This window comes from Notolepis coatsorum (genome assembly GCF_963971535.1).
Source record: "Notolepis coatsorum genome assembly, chromosome: 19".
Classification (NCBI taxonomy): Eukaryota; Metazoa; Chordata; class Actinopteri; order Aulopiformes; family Paralepididae; genus Notolepis; species Notolepis coatsorum.
The window spans coordinates 44,693,123-44,713,034 of record NC_140183.1 but is presented as its reverse complement, the minus strand read 5'-3'; the positions used below and the strand labels follow the sequence as shown (position 1 = coordinate 44,713,034).

Here is a 19,912-nt window from a genome sequence, read left to right as displayed (position 1 = left end):
CAGAGACACCATGAGATGCCAACCAGCAAACTTGTGCTGTGGGAACCAACACACGGGCATCGATCACGAGGATGTCCCACATTAACCTACGTGGACGTACTCAGGAGAGATGCGGGAACAGAAAGCACCGGCGAGCTAGCCAGATGCATGGAGGATCGGGATGACTGGAAGCACCGATGGAGGGCCCGTCCGAGGACGACCTAGATAGATAGATTCCCGTTTCAAAATAATCCAGTTCCGTTTCCTGGAACGCGAGATATGACGTGTTTTGTGCGCATTTATGATGGGGTACAGTCAAATAGACGTTACCTTTGTCAGCAGGTCCACCAAAACCCTGTCCACTCTTGCTCTGAAGTGTCTTGGGTCAGAACAGGAACAATAAATAATGTTAGTTGGCCCTGACAGCGCCGTTAGCGTTACATCCAAACAGCCTGTTTGAAAATACTAGAATCCAACATAGTCTGGTGAAAACGCACCATATCATCCATAAGTGTGATTGTTTTGTCCTCTTCATAATAATCTCCAATAGTTGCCGGTGCCAGTTGCCTCTGGAGTGCTCTCCCAGCGGCGACTGCCGCGGAGCGTTGAACAGAATACGTTACCTCCTCGGCTGGTTTGACTATAGTATTTTTATGATCTACCAGAAGTGCTGAGTCCAATGTAGTCTGGTGAAAATGCACCTTATCATCCATAAGTGTGATCGTTTTGTCCACTTCATAATAATATCCAATAGTTCGCGATCGCCATTGAAGGTACTTCTCTATCCACTCCTGCTGCCTCTGGAGTGCTCTCAACTCCAGCGGCGACTAATCCTGATCCTGAGTGAGTAACCCCCCCCCCACAGTAAACTAGCCCAGTTCAAAAGGTAGGCGATACTGCCACCTATCGAGATTCGGTCGTCATTTAAATTCCAATTCACTCAGAGCTACCAGGATCACACAAGAAGATCTGGCTGACTGTTTAGTATAATAATAATAATAATAATAATAATAATAAAAAAATAAAAAAATAAAAAACAGTATTTATGTTTTTGGCGGCCAAGGCATGGCTGGGGAAAACTAGTATACTCGTTTTTGGCACCCAATGAGTTAAGTGTGACAAGGACACAAAGTGTCAGATGTGAAGCATCCATCATGATCAAGGGCCTACAGTACTTGAAAGTCTTGATGATTACCTTGGCTGCATATAGCATTTTAGATGTGCGATACTGTATGTTCAGCCTAAAGATTTAACACAACATTGGGCAGGAGCCCCGGGAGCGTTGGACGTGTTTTAATGTAAATCACACACATATTGAACGTTATACTGTAAATACTAAATAAACACAACACTGCATCACTAGAGAATCATAAATTATACCAACCATCCGAGTAATGGACTCCTCTCTCCACTGAGGTCAGACAAATGCTACTGCGACCTTGAAGCCAAACTAACTCAGTGTAATTAATAAGTAAACATTACTTATCCTTGCTCTGTGACCTGATTTGAATCTGTAATGACATTTGGTAGCCCATTTTAAAAGTAGGATTTTCTCTGAATGTGTCATTGTCAGATGATTTGTGATGTAACCATCGACACAGGGTTCTACAGTCCCAGTGAACTGCTTTATATTGCTATCATTTCATTATATTCCATCCATGCTGCTCTCTGTGTAAACTTAGCTAGTTTTTCTTTTGCACAGAACTGAGGACAAGAACTCCCACAACGGTCCAATTGAAAGCGTTAAGCCAATCACACGCACTACTCCTTGTAACAGTGCCAGTCATGTTTGTTTACTTTATTTCTCTGGTAGGAAAACTACACATGCAACCCCCCCAATGCCCCTAGTTCTGGGGTTAAATTCGTTAGAAAGGGGGCTAATCATAGATATATATAAAGACTTTATATATATCTATGGGGCTAACAACCTCCCCCTAGTCAGTGCTGCGTCTATATTTTCCGTAGCCGCATTTCTGCAGGACGCTCTCTGATTGGCTGACGCCAGTTTCTACACTGGTTAAGCTCTTTCGAAGTAGATTAAGGTTAGAGTTTGTCTTAGAGCATGGCGATAGAACGCCAGGTAGTTTGCAGGCTGTTCGACGCGGAAATGGGCAAAGACACAGCTCGTCACGCGATTGGGCAAACATGTCAGTGGCCAATCAGAGAGCGTCAATCAGTGGCCAATCAGAGAGTGCCCTGCAGAAATGCGGCTACGGAAAGTATAGACGCGTCAGTGCTACAGGAAAGTTTGGTAGAAAAGATGGCTGCTATCCTGGAGACCGCCTAGTGAATGAGAACAGCCTGCCCCTAGTGGAGCAGGACAATCCCTACACAATTACAACAGTACAGGACACAAAATTATTTAACTCTCTCTCTTTCATTCTTTAGTTTTGTTTAAAGAAAATTGGGTACCATTACAATAAGACAACACACCTGATTTCGCAGTGATATGAATATAAAAATCCTCTATTTTCATTTAGTGTTATTTTTTTGACAATGCACTGTTCTATATGTCCTGCAAGCTAATTTTAAAACCCCTTTTAAGAGGTAGAGCTGCAGCATCTCTCAGTCTAATGTTACCCTCCTATTGAATTGTGATGTAGAGAGTGATGGTTTGTGGAGGGCGGTAATCTAATCCCTGGTGCTTGGCACTCCTGAGGGTGGGAGATCTTGCCATGTGATTGGCAAATTTATCTTGATAAAGTGACAGGTACATCATCAAATCGCTGCCCTCCACCCCCACCCCCTGAGCAACAGTGTCACCGGCACACAAACACATGCACAAACACACCCCACCTCGCTCATGCACGGACACGCACACACAGTGGCACGCGCGCAAAGACACAATGTACTCTTTCACTCACCGACACGCTCAAAAGCACTTGCTGCGTTAACAGATTGTATGCACTTACCCTCCCTTCCATGCCAATATTCACTTTAGCCCACATAAATTCTTGTATAGATTGTCAGTCATATAACTTGTTCTCTGTTTCCACAGCTAGAAAACCCATGCAGTATGAGCCTAATCCCTAAAACATGAAAGAGTATCTGCCCACTCTCTGCACATTGCTGAATGTTTCCCATCAATTAAAGGGGCTTAGGCCTGTAACGAAAAACAAGTGATATGGAAATGTTGGCTGGCAGAAAACATCATAAACATACAGTATAGGAAGACTGCTGCTGCTGCTGCTGCTTTAAAACATGCCTACGGTATCCACAAGAGGGTTGTTGACAGAGTCACCTGGGGAGCAACAATAATCGGTTCATGACGACAAGGTCCTTCTTTAGCCTTTAATCGGCGTGGCTTATTTCACATTGCATATGCACCATGAGACCTTCTCTCTCTGTGAGAGGTAGATGAGGAAGAGATCGAGGGGGAGGGAACAATCCCTTTTATACCCTCTTACCTAACGTCAGCTACAATAGCTACGTCTCCTTGTGCCTATAGCGCCCTCTTGTGGAACAGTTAAGCAGTTACATACTATCATATTAACACATAAACTCAACAAGGGTGAACTTAAAATAACCACATTTTCAAATTGTCCATATGTAGTTATAGGGCCTACATGGGCTTTCCTATGGGTTTCATGGGTCCTATGGACATAGGACATAGGGTATAGGACATAGGACATAAGGCATAGGACATACTGTATGACATAGGACATAGGACCTAGGGCACAGGTTGGCAATAGGCGGCCCGCAGGCCGAAATTGGCCTGCCAGCAATAATATCTGGCCCTTCAGAATATTAAAATTAAAATATTTTTTTTTTTTTTTTATATCAGACCAACTAGGCTAGGCTATATGTTAGCTATAATGTCCAAATAGAGAAACTACCACCACCTAAAGAATGCTTATTATACGTTGTTTTATCCATGTTGAGAGTGAATAACAGGTAGGCAGCGAGGTGCAATGTAGCTTGCTCAACATGAAAAAGGTCGGTGGACAGCGCCTGGAATCAGTTCAGTAAGTCATTCAAACTTTATCTTTACTTATATATGACTGTGACGGCACCACACATGTGAACAGTAACAATGCAATTAAACTGAAGTCAAATAAGAGCAAAAAAAGCTGAATCTGCTTCAAGAAGATGTGCTACATTAGGTATATAAGAAATTACAACAATTTATTAACTAAATAAAAAATACTATTAGGCTTTTAACCCTCTAAAGCCGGGCGCAACAGTAGACATGTTTTGTAAAACATTAAATATCTTTGGATTTGTTTGTGATAAAGACTTGCTTTATTGTATCGGAATCGATTGTCATCTAAAAATTTAGTGCATCTCTCAGAGAATGCGCGGATGTAAAGCATAGAATCTTGAAATATCTAAAAAAAAAAAAACTCAGCTCGGAACTAGGCAAAATCTGCATATGGCTCGCTGATAACAAACTATCATTACACATGGGCAAAACAGAGTCCATTCTCTTCGGTTCAAATAACAAACTCAGCAAGACCGACGGCTTCTCAGTTACAGTGGGTGACAATATTGTCACAAGGAAAGACGAAATTACCTACCTGGGTTCCATCCTAGAGGAAAATCTTTCCTGTGACAAAATGGCATCCAATGTAATAAAAAAAGTCAACCAACGAACTAGATTCTTGTACCGGATCTCCTCTCTGGTAAACAAGAATACCCTGAAGACTCTGGCAGGAGCACTCATTCAAGGGTACTATGACTATGCGTGCACCTCATGGTACCAAAGCACCTCAAAGGCGCTTAAAACAAAATTACAAACATCACAAAACAAACTGGTCAGACTACTACTTGACCTGAACCCCAGAACCCACCTCACCCCTGCCCACTTTGACAACCTAGGATGGCTTAGAGTAGACGACAGAGTACAGCAACTTGCAATGGGCCTGGTCTACAAGATACACTATACGACCGGGGTGCCCATGTACATGTCAAAATACTTCCCAAAGGTCAGTGAATACCACAACCACTACACCAGAGGAAGCTCAACAAATCATGTTAAACCCAGATTCGGCTCAAACAAGGGACTAAACACGTTTCGCAATTATGCCACAACAATGTGGAACGCCCTACCCAAAGCTGTAAAGGAATGTGAATCCCTGCCCACATTCAAAACCGCTCTTAAAGAGCACCTACGGGAGGCTGCAATTCGAAACTGGCCACCGTAAATGCCCAAAACCCCCACCACCTCCTAATAGACAGTCTCCTCCCCACCGCATGTATATATTCCCTCCCCGCCGTATGTATATTTCTCTCCCACCCACCCACCCCCTCCTAATGTACAGTCCCCTCCCCATCATATGTATATACTCTGTCAGGATCTAGGGGTAACAGTACTGTATATTTGAATACCGTTTATGTCACAAATGTATCAGTACTAAATACCTATATGTCCCTATGCCAGAAATGTCATGTATGTTGTGTATGTCATAAATGTCTATATGAATTGAAAATGGGGGACCCTGATGGAAACAAGACAAACGTCTTTCTCAGGTCTGCATCCCCTTAACAATTGTATGTATTGAGCCGTACTGTATTTTACCCATTCTGCAATCTGTTAAATAAAGTTTTCATTCATTCATTCATTCATTCATTCATTCATAGATTGGTTGTTTTCTCTGGACTGCATCTAAGCCGCTGTATCTATCCATTTATCATATATCTATGTCTGTCACTATAGCCAATGGAAATGCTATAAATGGTCACATGAACTGGGAGAACCAATGGAAAATTCCTATTGTTTCTCAATAGTCCAGTGCGCTCCACAGAAAGGGCTGTCAGATAGACACATTGGTTGTGCGTAATGTAAGATAGGCCGATAAGAGAGAGGCGCTTGTCTCTGGTTTTATAATAAAATGGCAAACAGACAAAGGTATAATGTTCAGTGCAAATGTGTATGTCGTTTACAGTTTATTAGGCCACCTATGCAGCTCGTTTATTTTGTCCATTATCTGCCTCTGCCACAAATGTATGTCTTAGTTATAAGGTGGTCTGTCACAGAGTTAAAATGTTTTCACTATCAATATATTAAATTAGCCATTGTTTTTGTTTCCGGCCCCCCATACAATGGCTTGGAAGAAATTTGGCCCTCGGCCAAACTTAATTGAAAACCCCTGACCTAGGGTATATTCCCCAAGGGGATCAATAAAGGAATATCTTATCTTATAACACACCAGTGCATGTGAGCGGATCGGAGCGCTCGAAAAGTCCGCTCTTCGCTCTAGACGTCTGGTTCCGCTCCCATCCGCTCATGTTGGCCCGCCCCCCCAAGTCGCTCACCGCTCACCTTCATTTACGAAACAAGCGCTCCCCGCGCCACATCGCTCCACAGATTTTTTATTTTTTTTTGGAGCATGATGTCAATTAGCTTGATTTGACCAAACTACAACAGTCTACACCAATGTTCCCTCTAATTTTTTTCGGTCTGAGCAAACACTCAAACCTCCTGAGCAGACATCAGCAACTACTGAGCAACATACGTCACCTGCCGATTAACCGGTTAGTTGATAAGCGGCGGTTTGTAAAAAATCTGAGAATCTTAATTTCCCTCAATGTCTAACATAAAAATATATACATTTTGCTGATACACAGAGAAATAATACAAAAAGGCATATTATATTCCTTAATCAAATATTTATTTGACCATTGATTGACGATACAGAGCAAAGTCCTTACTTTGGCGGCAGCGGTGTGAGTCGCGTCACTAACTTTTGTCTTTTTAGGACGCTGACTCGTCATTATTTTATTAAGTGAATTATAATGCGACTTCAAGGGTGACCATATTGTGATTTTTTTTTAAAGAGGACACTGCCTTCAGCCTCAAGATACTTAATGATGCTCAAAGTTTACTCAAAAATGCCTTATCATTATAATATATTTAAAGTATGCCTTCTCTGTATGGATATAAAATTATTGTTTATTTTATTTTATATAACAAAATAATATCTCTCTATAACCAAAGTTACTCAACATGCTGTATTATGCCTAAAGTAATCTATCTGACAAATCTCAAAAAAATTACTAAATCAACCTATGACAAAATAATATATATTTTCAAGTCTTACTGGACAATATAAACAAGAAAAATATGAAGTAATGTTCTAAATAATACCTCTTCTGTATTAGAAAATCCAGCTTAAAAAATATATCTTTGTATCTTTTCAATGTAATGTAAATTATAAAACAGTAACCTCACAAAGATACTAATTTAAAAGTGCACTATGCAGTTTCAGATTTGTTGCAATTAGTGTACTAAACTAATTTATTACACACATAAGTGTATTGTATAAAAAGTATCCATTGGAAAAACAAGTAGGTCCATATCTGCTGTTGTTCTCCAACATCCCTGCTCTGGTTCCCTGGTTCACTGTGTTTACCAGCCCATGACTTGTTCCCATAACACCTGTCAGAGAGGCTCCTCACAGACCAGCTCTCACCCAGAGGGCATGCATCACTCCGTGTGTGGGGCTGAAACTCTCTCTCTCTCTCTCTCTATCTCTCCCACCCACTCTCTGTCACGCTATCAGGCTGCCTTTAGGGTAGTCTGCTATAGGAGTGTCTCTTCAGATTTGAGTCAACAGCGTGCTGCTGACACACTGTCATCGTATTAATAGAAAATCGAGGGGCACAGTAAACTCTTGATTAGTCATCTTTTCTGTTTCAGTGCATCCACTAGAATGCAGGGTTTGTTTGTTTTTTAACCCTCATATTAACCCTTTCACTACAACACTACCAAAGGGTTAACCCTTTAACTGCGACAATACAGAAGGTTAACCCTTGCACTACCACACTACAGACGGTTAACCGCCTGTAGTGTGGTAGTGAAATGTTAACATTCTGTAGTGTGGTTGTGAAAGGGTTAACCCTTTGTCGTGTGGCAGTGAAAGGGTTAACCTTCTGTATTGTCGCAGTGAAACGGTCAATCCTTTGGTCTTGAACGTCATCGCTGTTGTATCCCAAATTGTGTTTTTCTTTCTATATCTTTAAGACAGTTCAACTTCTGTTTTGAGTGCAAATCAAGGAGATGTCTGCGACCGCCTTACCACCAGTTTGTCTGACCGAGCTTGGCTCTCTGAGAGTGTATCCCAGTTAGTGTGTCCATACTGCTGATTAGGGTGCGAGCGAACCGGCTGAATTAGTACCTCACTCCCAAAAAAGGAGAGGAATAAATCACCTCTTGTCTGGTCACTGTGATTATTATCAATAATTGACTGCGGGGGGGGGGGGCTAAGTGGCGCAGTGGGCAAGGCGCTCGCCACTAACGCAGGAGATGCTGGGTTCGAGCCCAGCTCTCTGCGTTGCTTCCGGCTTGGCTGGTCGTTCATACTAATACAATAGGCAGTATTAGGGGGTGGGAAAGCCGGTGGGTGGAGATCGGACGTTGTGGACAGCGACTCCTACAGGTCGGTTGGTGCGCCTGTACAGCAGAATCAGGAAGTATCGGGGCAGCGTGAGCCTCCCACGCATTACTCCTCGCCACTGAGAGATCGCGCTGTACAGGTGAAAAGATGCGACGGCTGCCTCCTTGTGTACCGGAGGGGACACGTGATGCAAGGCTTCATCCACATTTCAGCCGACCAGTGGGAGGCATGGTCTAGCAACGTTCGAGACAGGGGAGGGACGAATTGGATAATACGAAATTGGGATGGGAGAAAAAAATAGAAAAAAAGGGGGAGAAAAAGTAGATACAAAAAATTATAATTGACTGCGCACCACCCGGACGGCAAAACAGCTAATTTGTTAGAGTGGTTGGACCCTGCTGTGCAGAGTTAGTGTGGGCCAAGCAGTGGGAAGCTCCCATGCCTGGTCCATTAGCTACTTAAGGCCAGTAGTTGCACCTCCTCTGACCGCCTTCAAAGAAACTAGGGTAAAAGAGCACGGGGCAGCACAGCTAACGTGTGACGGATCCATAATGTTGTGAGTGCAGTCGTTCCTGTGAATCGGTTTCAGGAACAGGGACGCGGGTTACTCCTGTTTGTTTTATCTTTATTTATAGAAAGTGACAGTTTGGACAGGTGGGAATGACTCTTGTCTTGCTGTGTTGGACACTTTGACAGTTTGAAACTTGAGGGTAGAATGGGCGATTTGAGGAGTTTTACTGCGGTGTCGTAGCGATGAAGGTTCAATGTTTTCCGCGGGTCCTTAGGTTATATCTGTGGTGGTAGTCAGCTAGGATGGCCAATATACATAGTTAAAAGCGGACATGACCGGTTAGCCTTCGGGAGAGGTGTTAGTTGGACAATGCCTACACTGTAAGAAAAAAATCGGTAAAAAAACGGTAAAAGTCTGGCAGCTTGGCAACAGAGATTTAGTGTAAAATTTACATTGAAATACCCTAATTAAAATAAAGTGGAAAAGCAATAAATTTACAGATAGTTCTGTTTATTATTTGAGAACCAGAGAACAGAGAATCACTGTTAATTGACAGGTTAGGTTCAGCAGTGAAACACTGTTATTTTACAGGTTTTTTCCTACATTATTATGATCAAACACCTTCAATAAAGTGACAGAACTTAAAGTTCAGCAGTGAAACACTGTTATTTCACAAGTTTTCCCTACATTTACGTTGAAACTCCTTCAATTAAGTGACATAACTCAAAGTTCAGCAGTGAAACACTGTTATTTCACAGGTCATTCCTAAATTATTACGATCAAACTCCTTCAATAAAGTGACAGAACTTAAAGTTCAGCAGTGAAACACTGTTATTTCACAGGTTTTTCCTAAATTATTATGATCAAACTCCTTCAATAAAGTGACAGAACTTAAAGTTCAGCAGTGAAACACTGTTATTTTACATGTTTTCCCATAATTATTACAATGAAACTCCTTCAATTAAGTGACAGAACTCAAAGTTCAGCAGTGAAACACTGTTATTTTACATGTTTTCCCATAATTATTACAATCAAACTCCTTCAATTAAGTGACAGAACTCAAAGTTCAGCAGTGAAACACTGTTATTTTACATGTTTTCCCATAATTATTACAATCAAACTCTTTCAATTAAGTGACAGAACTCAAAGTTCAGCAGTGAAACACTGTTATTTCACAGGTTTTTCCTCAATTATTACGATCAAACTTCTTCAATAAAGTGACAGAACTTAAAGTTCAGCAGTGAAACACTGTTATTTTACAGGTTTTCCCATAATTATTACAATCAAACTCCTTCAATTAAGTGACAGAACTCAAAGTTCAGCAGTGAAAGACTGTTATTTCACAGGTTTTTCCTAAATTATTACGATCAAACTCCTTCAATAAAGTGACAGAACTTAAAGTTCAGCAGTGAAACACTGTTATTTCACAGGTTTTTCCTCAATTATTACAATCAAACTCCTTCAATAAAGTGACAGAACTTAAAGTTCAGCAGTGAAACACTGTTATTTTACAGGTTTTCCCATAATTATTACAATCAAACTCCTTCAATTAAGTGACAGAACTCAAAGTTCAGCAGTGAAAGACTGTTATTTCACAGGTTTTTCCTAAATTATTACTATCAAACTCCTTCAATAAAGTGACAGAACTTAAAGTTCAGCAGTGAAACACTGTTATTTCACAGGTTTTTCCTCAATTATTACAATCAAACTCCTTCAATAAAGTGACAGAACTTAAAGTTCAGCAGTGAAACACTGTTATTTTACAGGTTTTCCCATAATTATTACAATCAAACTCCTTCAATTAAGTGACAGAACTCAAAGTTCAGCAGAGAAACACTGTTATTTTACAGATTTTTCCTAAGTTGTTACAATCAAACTCCTTCAATAAAGTGGCACCACTAAAAGTTAATCAGACAGACACTTTTATTGTACAGATTGTTAGAAACAAAAAGCTTCAAGTGTTAACAAACGATCAGGATTGTAAAACTGCTTTATTTTGGAAGCAAGTGTGCTGTATAAAACAGATTCAAATGATTTAAAACTTTAGCTTGCAGTGTTTGTTCAAATGTAATGTTTAAATACAGTATGTAAAGTTAAAAACCTATAGAAGTATAATCTAAACACTATTTATGGATCAATATGCATGGCAGCTGCCACCATTGGTGTGTGAATGTGTGTGAATAGGTGAATGAGAGGCCATACGCGCTTTGGATAAAAGCGCTATTGCTATATATAAGTGCAGTCCATTGAACATAACATAATGGCCAAGTAGTAAAGCAACATATTGTGCTGTTGAACCGAGGGGGTTGTGGTCAGGTCTACAGTTTTTTAGCTTTACCATTTCAGTTTTATATTGTTTTCCACAATATTCTCCCGACCCCTGGGGGCTCCATAATATGTGTGAACATTATACTGTTTAATTCAGAATCCCAACTATACAGTGTATTACTAAGTCAAATCAAAACATACCACACCACAAAAGGTCAATGAATCGGTGGCACAAGTGAAGAGCAGAATCCTCCAGATTGGCAGTAATCAGCTGGATCCTTGGTGCATGGTGCATCTGGGAAAATGAAGAAAAAGGACACTATGATTCACTGGAAAGTCCTTGAAAAGTAGGATTTAATGGGTTACCATTCCTCAAACTTTATTCAATAGTCTGTAACGACATTTGCCACTATTACACATTTTGGAAATGTGAACAGAGTACCGTCAGCTTTGAGAGTGCTAGTTGCATGTTTGTTTAGCAATAAAAACATGCACCTAATGCACGTCCTTGTCAGATAAAATTGAATCACCAAAAGAAGGAAGACGTGGATTCACAACACCGGATACCAAGCCACCGGGGCTGTGAAACATTTTGAGCGAGTAGCCAATCTCGGTATTGATCGTCACGTGACACTTTTAGGGGCAAACATACCTTTTCCCATAGACATACATGGGTAAAGAAACGGCTGGGGAAATCACTCAGGCGTCGCACAAAGTCCAAAACTACTCTTAACCCTTGTGTCTGAAAACTAAAGCTTTACTCAATTGTCCTCTTCAAAAACGCAATACAAATATTATACTATGTTGAAGGTGATAGTGGTGTATTTTTTAGACCCTCTTGCTTTGCTGCTGGGAGGGGGGCTCCTTCATCTCCTCTCACTACCGCAGGTGAGACACCACTAGGTTGCTCGTGGTAAACAGGGCTTCTACCACTAGTGGGACGGAACCATGGACTAAACTCCTCTGATGCTGCTGCCACTTTCACTTTTGAGGTTAGCTCACAGGAAATTCAATTGTATAGCCTATATTAATATAAATTATATTAATAATGATTTGAAGATGTTTACACTTTTTTTTTACAACCCTACTGTTTGTTCTCCCAAGAATTAAATAAAGGTTTGATGATGATGACATGTGCTCGAAGAGAGATATAGATAGAGTGGGTGTGTTTGTACATGCAGGGAACAAAATTAACTTTTTGGCTTACCAGCCAAGGTGGCTGGTAGATTAAAAAAACTACCAGCCAGGCAGATTTTTTTACCAGCCAAAAATTTGAAATAGCTTTTTAGTTTATCGCCATGTATTATTATTATTACTATATACAGGGCTCTACGCTAACCTTTTTCCCATGGAGCACAAGTGCTCCTAAATAAAATTTAAATTTAGGAGCACAGTGAACATTTTTCAAGTAACAGAGTTTATTAACAAACTATTTATTACATGCATATTATACTGTGCGTGCGTGTGCATACTAACGGTCAACATCTGTGCAATAGCACATATCACCAAAATCAGACATTGGCCCATGCCTACTAGACACAAAGGATATTGGTTGTCAAGCTGCTTTTGTATGTTGTACTGTTGTCACAATACCAACATTTTGACTTACAGTAAGGTAATGGAATATATTATTAGATGACAGAACATGGAAAATCCTTTATACAATTATTTAATTCATTATCATTTAAACGCTAGAGAGAGAGAGAGCGACACACACACACATATAATCAGCCCTCTCTTCCCCCACTATGCCTCTGAGCATCCCCAGTGATTAGGGTTAGCAGTAGTTAGCGTTAGCAGGTTAGCTTAGTTGGAGTACTCAGTTAGCAGATACTATTACAGTAGTTAATGTTTTTAGCGCGACGTGGGTATAACTGGCGAGGATGCAAAGCATGTTAGACAATTGGAACTGCTGCAGACTCTAGATGAGTTGTTACAGAGCTGGTCCACGCTGCTCCGTCTCTATTATGAAATTACAATTGCGCAGTTGAGACGCCCACTATGCAAGACTATTACTCGCACACTGTGCTCCTAAATGATTTTCCCGGTTCGCACAAATCTATTTTTAGAGGCAAATGCGAGTGAAATGCTCGCACTGTATAGCCTTGATATAATACTCTAATATGCTCATATGGCTCCCAATTATTTTACACGCCAGAGTGGCCGAGTAGCCTCTGTAATTTACCAGCCAAAGAGGAAATCTACACGCCATTGGCGTTTGGTGGGTGCTTATTTTGTTCCCTGTGTACATGCAAGTTATACTCACATCAGCTTAAGGGAGATGCCATCCATGTCAATTCAGCATAGGATGATTCAATGGCCTTGTGGTCAGCAGGGTCCCCCCCTCTGGCTGCTGGCCTCTGGTAGAGGTGTAGATCACCAGTGGCATCCCTCTGAGAACACAATTAGACTTTAGACGGTGGCTTGCGAGCACGATGAGCCTCATTTTCTAATTTTGAGATTGCCCTATCTATCCGATCTCATTACAAAATACTTGCCTCCTAGATCACTAAATGCAGGGCTCCTATCGATCCCTAGGATAAAATGCATGCATGGGCTGAGCTCCCAAAGCGCCATGTGACTTGCAATACCAAGCTTGGCCTCTAAGCCCTTGTTGCTTTAACACTGGACCATCTGTCACAAAAATTACAGGGGATCTGGGGGAGATAGTGTGAACCTCTGCATGCGTTACGTTCCCCCAGTGAAACTCCTCGCTGTCAGGTGAAAAGAAGCGGCTGGCGACTCCACATGTACTGTACCCTCCCCAGGCCGACAGTTGGGCAACGCGTGCAACAACCAGGAAGGGAATTGGCATAGCAACTAAATTGCGATGGGTGAGAAATACAGGAAGCCCAAAAATAAATGGAATTAAAAAAGAAATTACCATTGTATATAATTAGAAATAATCTTCTCTAAAGTGTTATTCAGTGGACTTCTCCTTTAAAAAGGAACACACCAACTTTGTGGGAAATTTGCTTATTTGCCATCTACCCTGGAGTTAGACAAGCAGATTGATCAGTTAGCCTCATAGCATAATTACCTAAGTAATTTTTTGGCCAAATTGATATTTCTGCCTAACTCTACTCTCCTCACTGCTGCACCACCCTGGCTTAGTGGCTGTGTCCTCAGCCAATCAGGACCTTGATAAAAAATGGGCTGTTTAAGGAATTCCAGGCCTTGACTTTTTTTATTTAATTTTTTTATCAAGCATTTTAAGCACTTCAAGGACCTTGTGCGAACCCTGGATATATACTCTGAACAATTTTTTGCCGAACCGCTGCTGCCTGACCGCAGTGATTTCATCACCTCAAAAGCCCAGTTTTAAAAAGAATAAAGCGTATTTCGTGACTGTTGGGAACTAGGCTACACTGACACACCTACTTCCAGTGAATGACGCTAAGCTAGGCTAACGGCGCGGTTGTTCCCTAAGCCTAATGCATGTACAGAGAAGAAAAGGGTATGCATCTGCTTGTCCAACTCTAGGTAGATGGCAAATAAGCTAATTTCCCAAAAAGTTGGCGTGTTCCTTTAAGCCTCCAAAGAGACCTTTGCTGGAGTGGTCACAGCTAAAAATGTCAACGCATACTGTACACTTTTAATTACTACACTCTCCTGGAACAGGGCAGGCCAGTTGAACTCAGACCAGGGGCCTCTCCTCCACAATCTGCATTCGCCTGTAGGATAATGTTTTTTCCATTTTCACTTAAATGACGACTTCATTGTCATGCTTTTTCCTATAAGATCACTCATGTTTGGAAAAAGACACATTCTTGGAAAAAGACACATTCTTGATTACTTACCATCATAGTAGGAGGCGGCAAAAGCTGTTTACTGTGTTCTTTGGACTGCCTGAAAAGGAGAGAACATTGAACAAATTATAATAGCTTCTTGTTCCAGCATTGAGTGTTTAGTCCAGGGGTCAGCAACCTTTACTATCAAAAGAGCCACTTTTCCCCCCTGCCACAAAATAAAATGCTCAGGGAGCCGCACAACCTATATACCCTTAAAATGAAGATAACACAGTGTATAACGTTTTATATATCCCGAAGCATACCCCACATTTAGTATAAAACGTCTGACAATTGCCCAAAGTCATTTGCGATTTATTATACTTTATACTTATAGGCTATAGCACACAGTTTGTTGCATAATTTTGACTTTTTATTGCTGTTTTTACCGGTTATAACAAAGGAAAACCTCAAACTCTTATGAAGAGACAAAATACTGGCTGTGTAGACCTATTTTTAAATAAAACACAGAGGAGACAAAACACTGGTGTCTATAGACCGACTTTGAAATAAAACCCTGAACTATTCAGGTATATTTGAGTCCTTCCCTTATTTGTGGAACATTTATAAAATAAAAAGTAGTCCACTTTGAAAAAAGACTACCATGTGTAGACCTACTTTGAAATAAAACACAGAAAAGGAGAAAAAACACTGGCATCTCACAGTTTAGAGGGTCTATCACAGTGTTTAGAGGGTCTATCACAGTGTTTGTAGGGTTTGTAATCACTCGTTTAGCATTTCAAATATTTAAATAAATAAAACTTACATCAACTCCGAGCAGCAGTTTCTCCATAGGCTCCTTGAAGTACACCATAAGGAGTCTTCTCTGAAGCCTCTGCTCTGGATCATATCTGGCCAGAACTTCCCTGATCTCCGGGTTGTCCAGTTTCTGGCAGAACTGCAGGATGGTCCGTCCTCTCTGACCCAGGGCATCTTGGATCTTTTGAAGGGCATCAGTGTCTGTCAGGAGGCCAAAGTGGGAGAAAAGCCCCACCAAAAGTAAAGTAGATTGCATGCCTCCCCGTCCGGTATGTCTGCTGGGCCCCACCTCACACACCTAGGGATAGGAAGGAATCATAGGTTAACTCAATACTATTGGGGGAAATGATATTTTACAAAATCTATACATAATTTAAACATTCAATCCAAATAACCTAAGTTAGTCTAGCATGGCAGTGCCCCTGTAACCCCTAATTGCTCCCAATGGAGTGTGAATGGAGAGGACACTGGCGCTGTTTTGCCACCTCTACACATACCCGTATTGGTTGACAGGACCTCTCGTCAGTCTGGACTCTCCTGCCACTCCAGTGTGTCGTCTTCCCTCTCTGCGGCGTCTAGCCTTCTTTAAATACAAGGAGACTAACACTAAACAGCAAAAAAAAAATGATGCTGTTAAATGATAAGTTCACAATTTGACTGTAGACCCCTCTACCATGAACCTGAAACACAGAACCAATAATTTCACTCATCACTGCAGTGTTGAGCTTACTTCTGTTCATCACCTATGGGACATAAGATCTCTCCCTGTGCAAGCTGTGTAAGGATGATGAACCTTCAACCTATTAAAGAAAAGAAAAAAAAAATTAGAATCAGTGAAGCAAATGTGACCACTGTGTTTCTGTCCTGTGTAAATAACAGACACAGGAGTCGAGATGGATGCAGCACTTACTGAGCTGTGAATGGGACACACAACCAGCAGTTTAACCTGTTCCACCCGAGTGTTGCATAAGATTTGCGTTTTTAATATCAAACGTATTCAAGTATTAACATCACCAACATGTCACAAAAGCATGTAGAATGTATATTATCATCAATACGTTAGTTTAGCAATAGGTTAAAAGTGCCATTAGATAGATTTAACTTTTCGATTTGCTGAAGTATATTCTGAGAGGGCGACCATTTTGAAAATTTTGAACTGTGGGAATTTTTCTGAACTACACTTCCTGGAAGATTATAATGGGATTCAAGGTTCAGAGTTCTGTATAAATTATTTCAATAACTGTTATTATTCGGGATAATCAGGGTTTGTACACCTTTTCCAAGGCAAAATGCAAGCACTTTTCTTTTTTTTATTGATCTTTTTCCCCCTCCATTTTTCCTCCGATTTTCTCCCATCCCAATGTTAGTCGTATGCCAATTCCCAGTCCCTTCCTGGTCGCTGCGCACTTACCCCCCACAGTCAGATCATCTGGGAGAGTGGAGGCTACCACGTGCTTCCTCCGACACACGTCCAGCCAATCACCGCTTCTTTTCACCTGGCAGCGCGGATTCTCATTGAGAGGGCGTAGCGTGTGGGAGGATCACACTATCCCCCTCAAGTCCTATCCGTGCTTAGCAGGCGCCCCGACCGAACTGTAGGAGTCGCTGTTTACAACGACCCGGACCCACCCCGCCATCTTCTCCCACCCTCTAATACAGCCAATTGTATTAGTGTGGACGGCCAGCCAAGCTGGTGACAACCCCGGAGCTGTGAGCTGGATTCGAACAGGTGAATCCAGCTCACAGCTCCGGGGTTGGTGACGAACGCAATCTCCGCTCGGCCACCTAACCGCCCCAATGCAAGCACTTTTCAAGCATTTTCAAGGTGCATTTTCAAGATTTTCCAGCATCTTATGCGGCTGTGGTAAATTAAATATTTACTCAAAATGATTATTTCATTTCTTCCATCACATTAAATCAGATGTTATTGTGCTATAAACAACCAAAATTATGTAGACTTGGCATCATATATAATACATTATATTAACTTGTCAACCTACCTCGGGCAGCAACAGAATCCAGCAGCAGTCGTGATCTGCTTTCGCGGTGCAGCGAGAACACTAGGGTCAGCAGTTGGTTCAGACGGTTCTTCAGCTGCTGGGCCAGGCGGTACCTCAGTTGCTGCTGCTGGGCCAGGCGGTTCCTCAGCTGTTGCTCCCGGCGGTAACTCCGCTGCTGCTCTGGGGACAGACCCTGAACCACGGCCTCCCACTCTGGTAGGACGTGCTGCTGCTGACCCTGGACCATCGCCTCTGCTAGGAGGGAGGGAGAGAGAGGGAATACATGGAAGGGAATTAGCTAACGTTAGGCTAGGCTACATGCTGCCTATTTCAAAACACTGCAGTGAAAAACAGAGTCCGGTAAACACGAGTTTGTAATTCCAATAGTGTATTCTGCCTGTTTCGATTATTGAAGTGCTATTTTTATAACGAACATTTACGGAGACAGGTGTGGAGCACTTGTAGTCTCGAACTTAGTAGTACCTGGCGAGCCAGGCCGAGACACGTTAATAACATCCATGGCTCATTGGCTCACCTTTCATGTGGCTCGAAAGTGCAGACTCCCCCATGGTAAAAATCTGCAAGTCCTTTCTGCATATTTTGCACACGCCTACTCTGGGATGTTCTCCTCTTTTTAACCATGAATTATATTTTATATCTCCAAGCCAGAGCTCATTAAAACGGCAGCCTCCCGGCATGTTGGCCACACACACACACGGGCGCGCTGTTCTCAGATGGCACAGGTAAAAAAAACACTACGGGTCGAGCCCAGCCACATTTCGGTTTAATCATCTTCCCTTTATTAATTTCCTTAGATTTCTTTTTACACATGATCTCAAGAGGGGACTGAACGAGATCAGTGGCACAGTTTTTAATGTTTGGTCATTATTAGCATGGTGTTATTCACTGTCAAAGATGCAAAGAAAAATCATAATTCATATTCTCCTTTGTTTCATCACAATTTAAGCAAGCCTAGTAATAGACACAATATTTCTGACAATGTGAATACATTCCCTGAGGTCCATAGATGTCCCTAGATACCAATAATATGCAAATGTGCCTTTCGATTTTGATTACTATTATTGTGAAATAATAATTAAATGTGAAATATTGCTATGTTATTGTGAGATTACAAAATCTGATGTGATATTACAGAGGATTTTGATTACAGTATTTTATTGTGAAATAATAATTTAATTATGTGAAATTAAAGGATACTGTATGAATGTCACTGTAATATGACACTCATAACAGAATTAGTTATCAATAACCTACCTGTATAAATGTTAAAAGCTGTTGCAAATATTTTTTCCCCCTCATAAATATACCACTATATACATTAATTTCTTATATTAGTTTTAAAATGACCATTTAACAGTTTAACAGTGCTCTGAAAATGCTCTGAGAACATGCGGTCATCATTCACTGTTTTAAGCACAAACACATAATGGGGGGAGGGAGAGACAGGCCCGGCCTGTATGCCTGCACCCTGCCATGTTGTTGGTGTACCATGACTTTTTAGCAAGCCAGCATAATGGTAGCAGCAATGCTAAGCTAACTGATTGTGCCAGTGTATCCTGTTAAAGAATACAGCATAAGCCACATTTTGAAACGTTACTGACGTTAGCCTACATAAAATGTATAACAGTATATGCAACAGGTGGATATCACTAAACACCAAAATCAAGAAACATTCATTATAGCTAACTGCTAACGCTACTAGCTAAATTAGCTTCAGCTAGCAGGCATGCATAACGGTTAATATAATATTCTCTACCATGTAAAAACGAACACGGCACTACTCCGCTGGCGTTTGCAATCGAAAGCATACATACAACATACAACATACAACATACAACATAATCGACTTTATTGCCATGCAGTACTCACCAGTCCGATGCAGAGAGACATGAGGTAGCTGGCAGGAAACTGCCGCACAGGTGCATTCTGGGAGGCGGGGCGCGTGTAACTGTTCCGCAACAGTAAGTGACTTCCGGGGTAGGCCTGATTGGCCCCGACAGGCACGTGACGCGCAACTTTCTCTGCCGCGCGGCACGCTCCGCGGAGCCGAGCGGCAGAGCTTACGGAATTACGTAACCGTCCAAATACGCCATGACTCTCATTCGGCGCTATAGCTCACCTGGCAGAGCAGCGGTCCTGCGATCCTGCGGTCTGTTGTTGGTCAGTTCGAATCCCATCAAATCTTTTTTTTTTAACGTGATTTTTTTTTTAACGTGTATTCTTTCGCCGGTTAAGGTTAGGCATGGTTAA

The 19,912-nt window shown here is 41.5% G+C and overlaps 1 protein-coding gene and 2 long non-coding RNA genes across 3 annotated transcripts in view; 1 reads left to right on the top strand and 2 right to left on the bottom strand.

The window, feature by feature from the left end:
* Window positions 1-19,912, top strand: part of thsd7ab (thrombospondin, type I, domain containing 7Ab) — a gene marked incomplete at its 5' end in the record, with an annotated part of 323,450 nt that overhangs the window by 84,080 nt on the left and 219,458 nt on the right.
* Window positions 10,831-15,719, bottom strand: LOC311246371. Its single transcript, XR_014620799.1, has 4 exons — window positions 15,649-15,719; window positions 14,895-14,943; window positions 13,361-13,487; window positions 10,831-11,389 (listed from the first exon to the last, which is right to left on the bottom strand). It is a non-coding gene; the product is annotated as an uncharacterized lncRNA (long non-coding RNA).
* On the bottom strand, window positions 15,789-17,869 carry LOC311246372. The gene is made up of 4 exons (XR_014620800.1): window positions 17,642-17,869; window positions 16,372-16,441; window positions 16,139-16,247; window positions 15,789-15,939 (listed from the first exon to the last, which is right to left on the bottom strand). It is a non-coding gene; the product is annotated as an uncharacterized lncRNA (long non-coding RNA).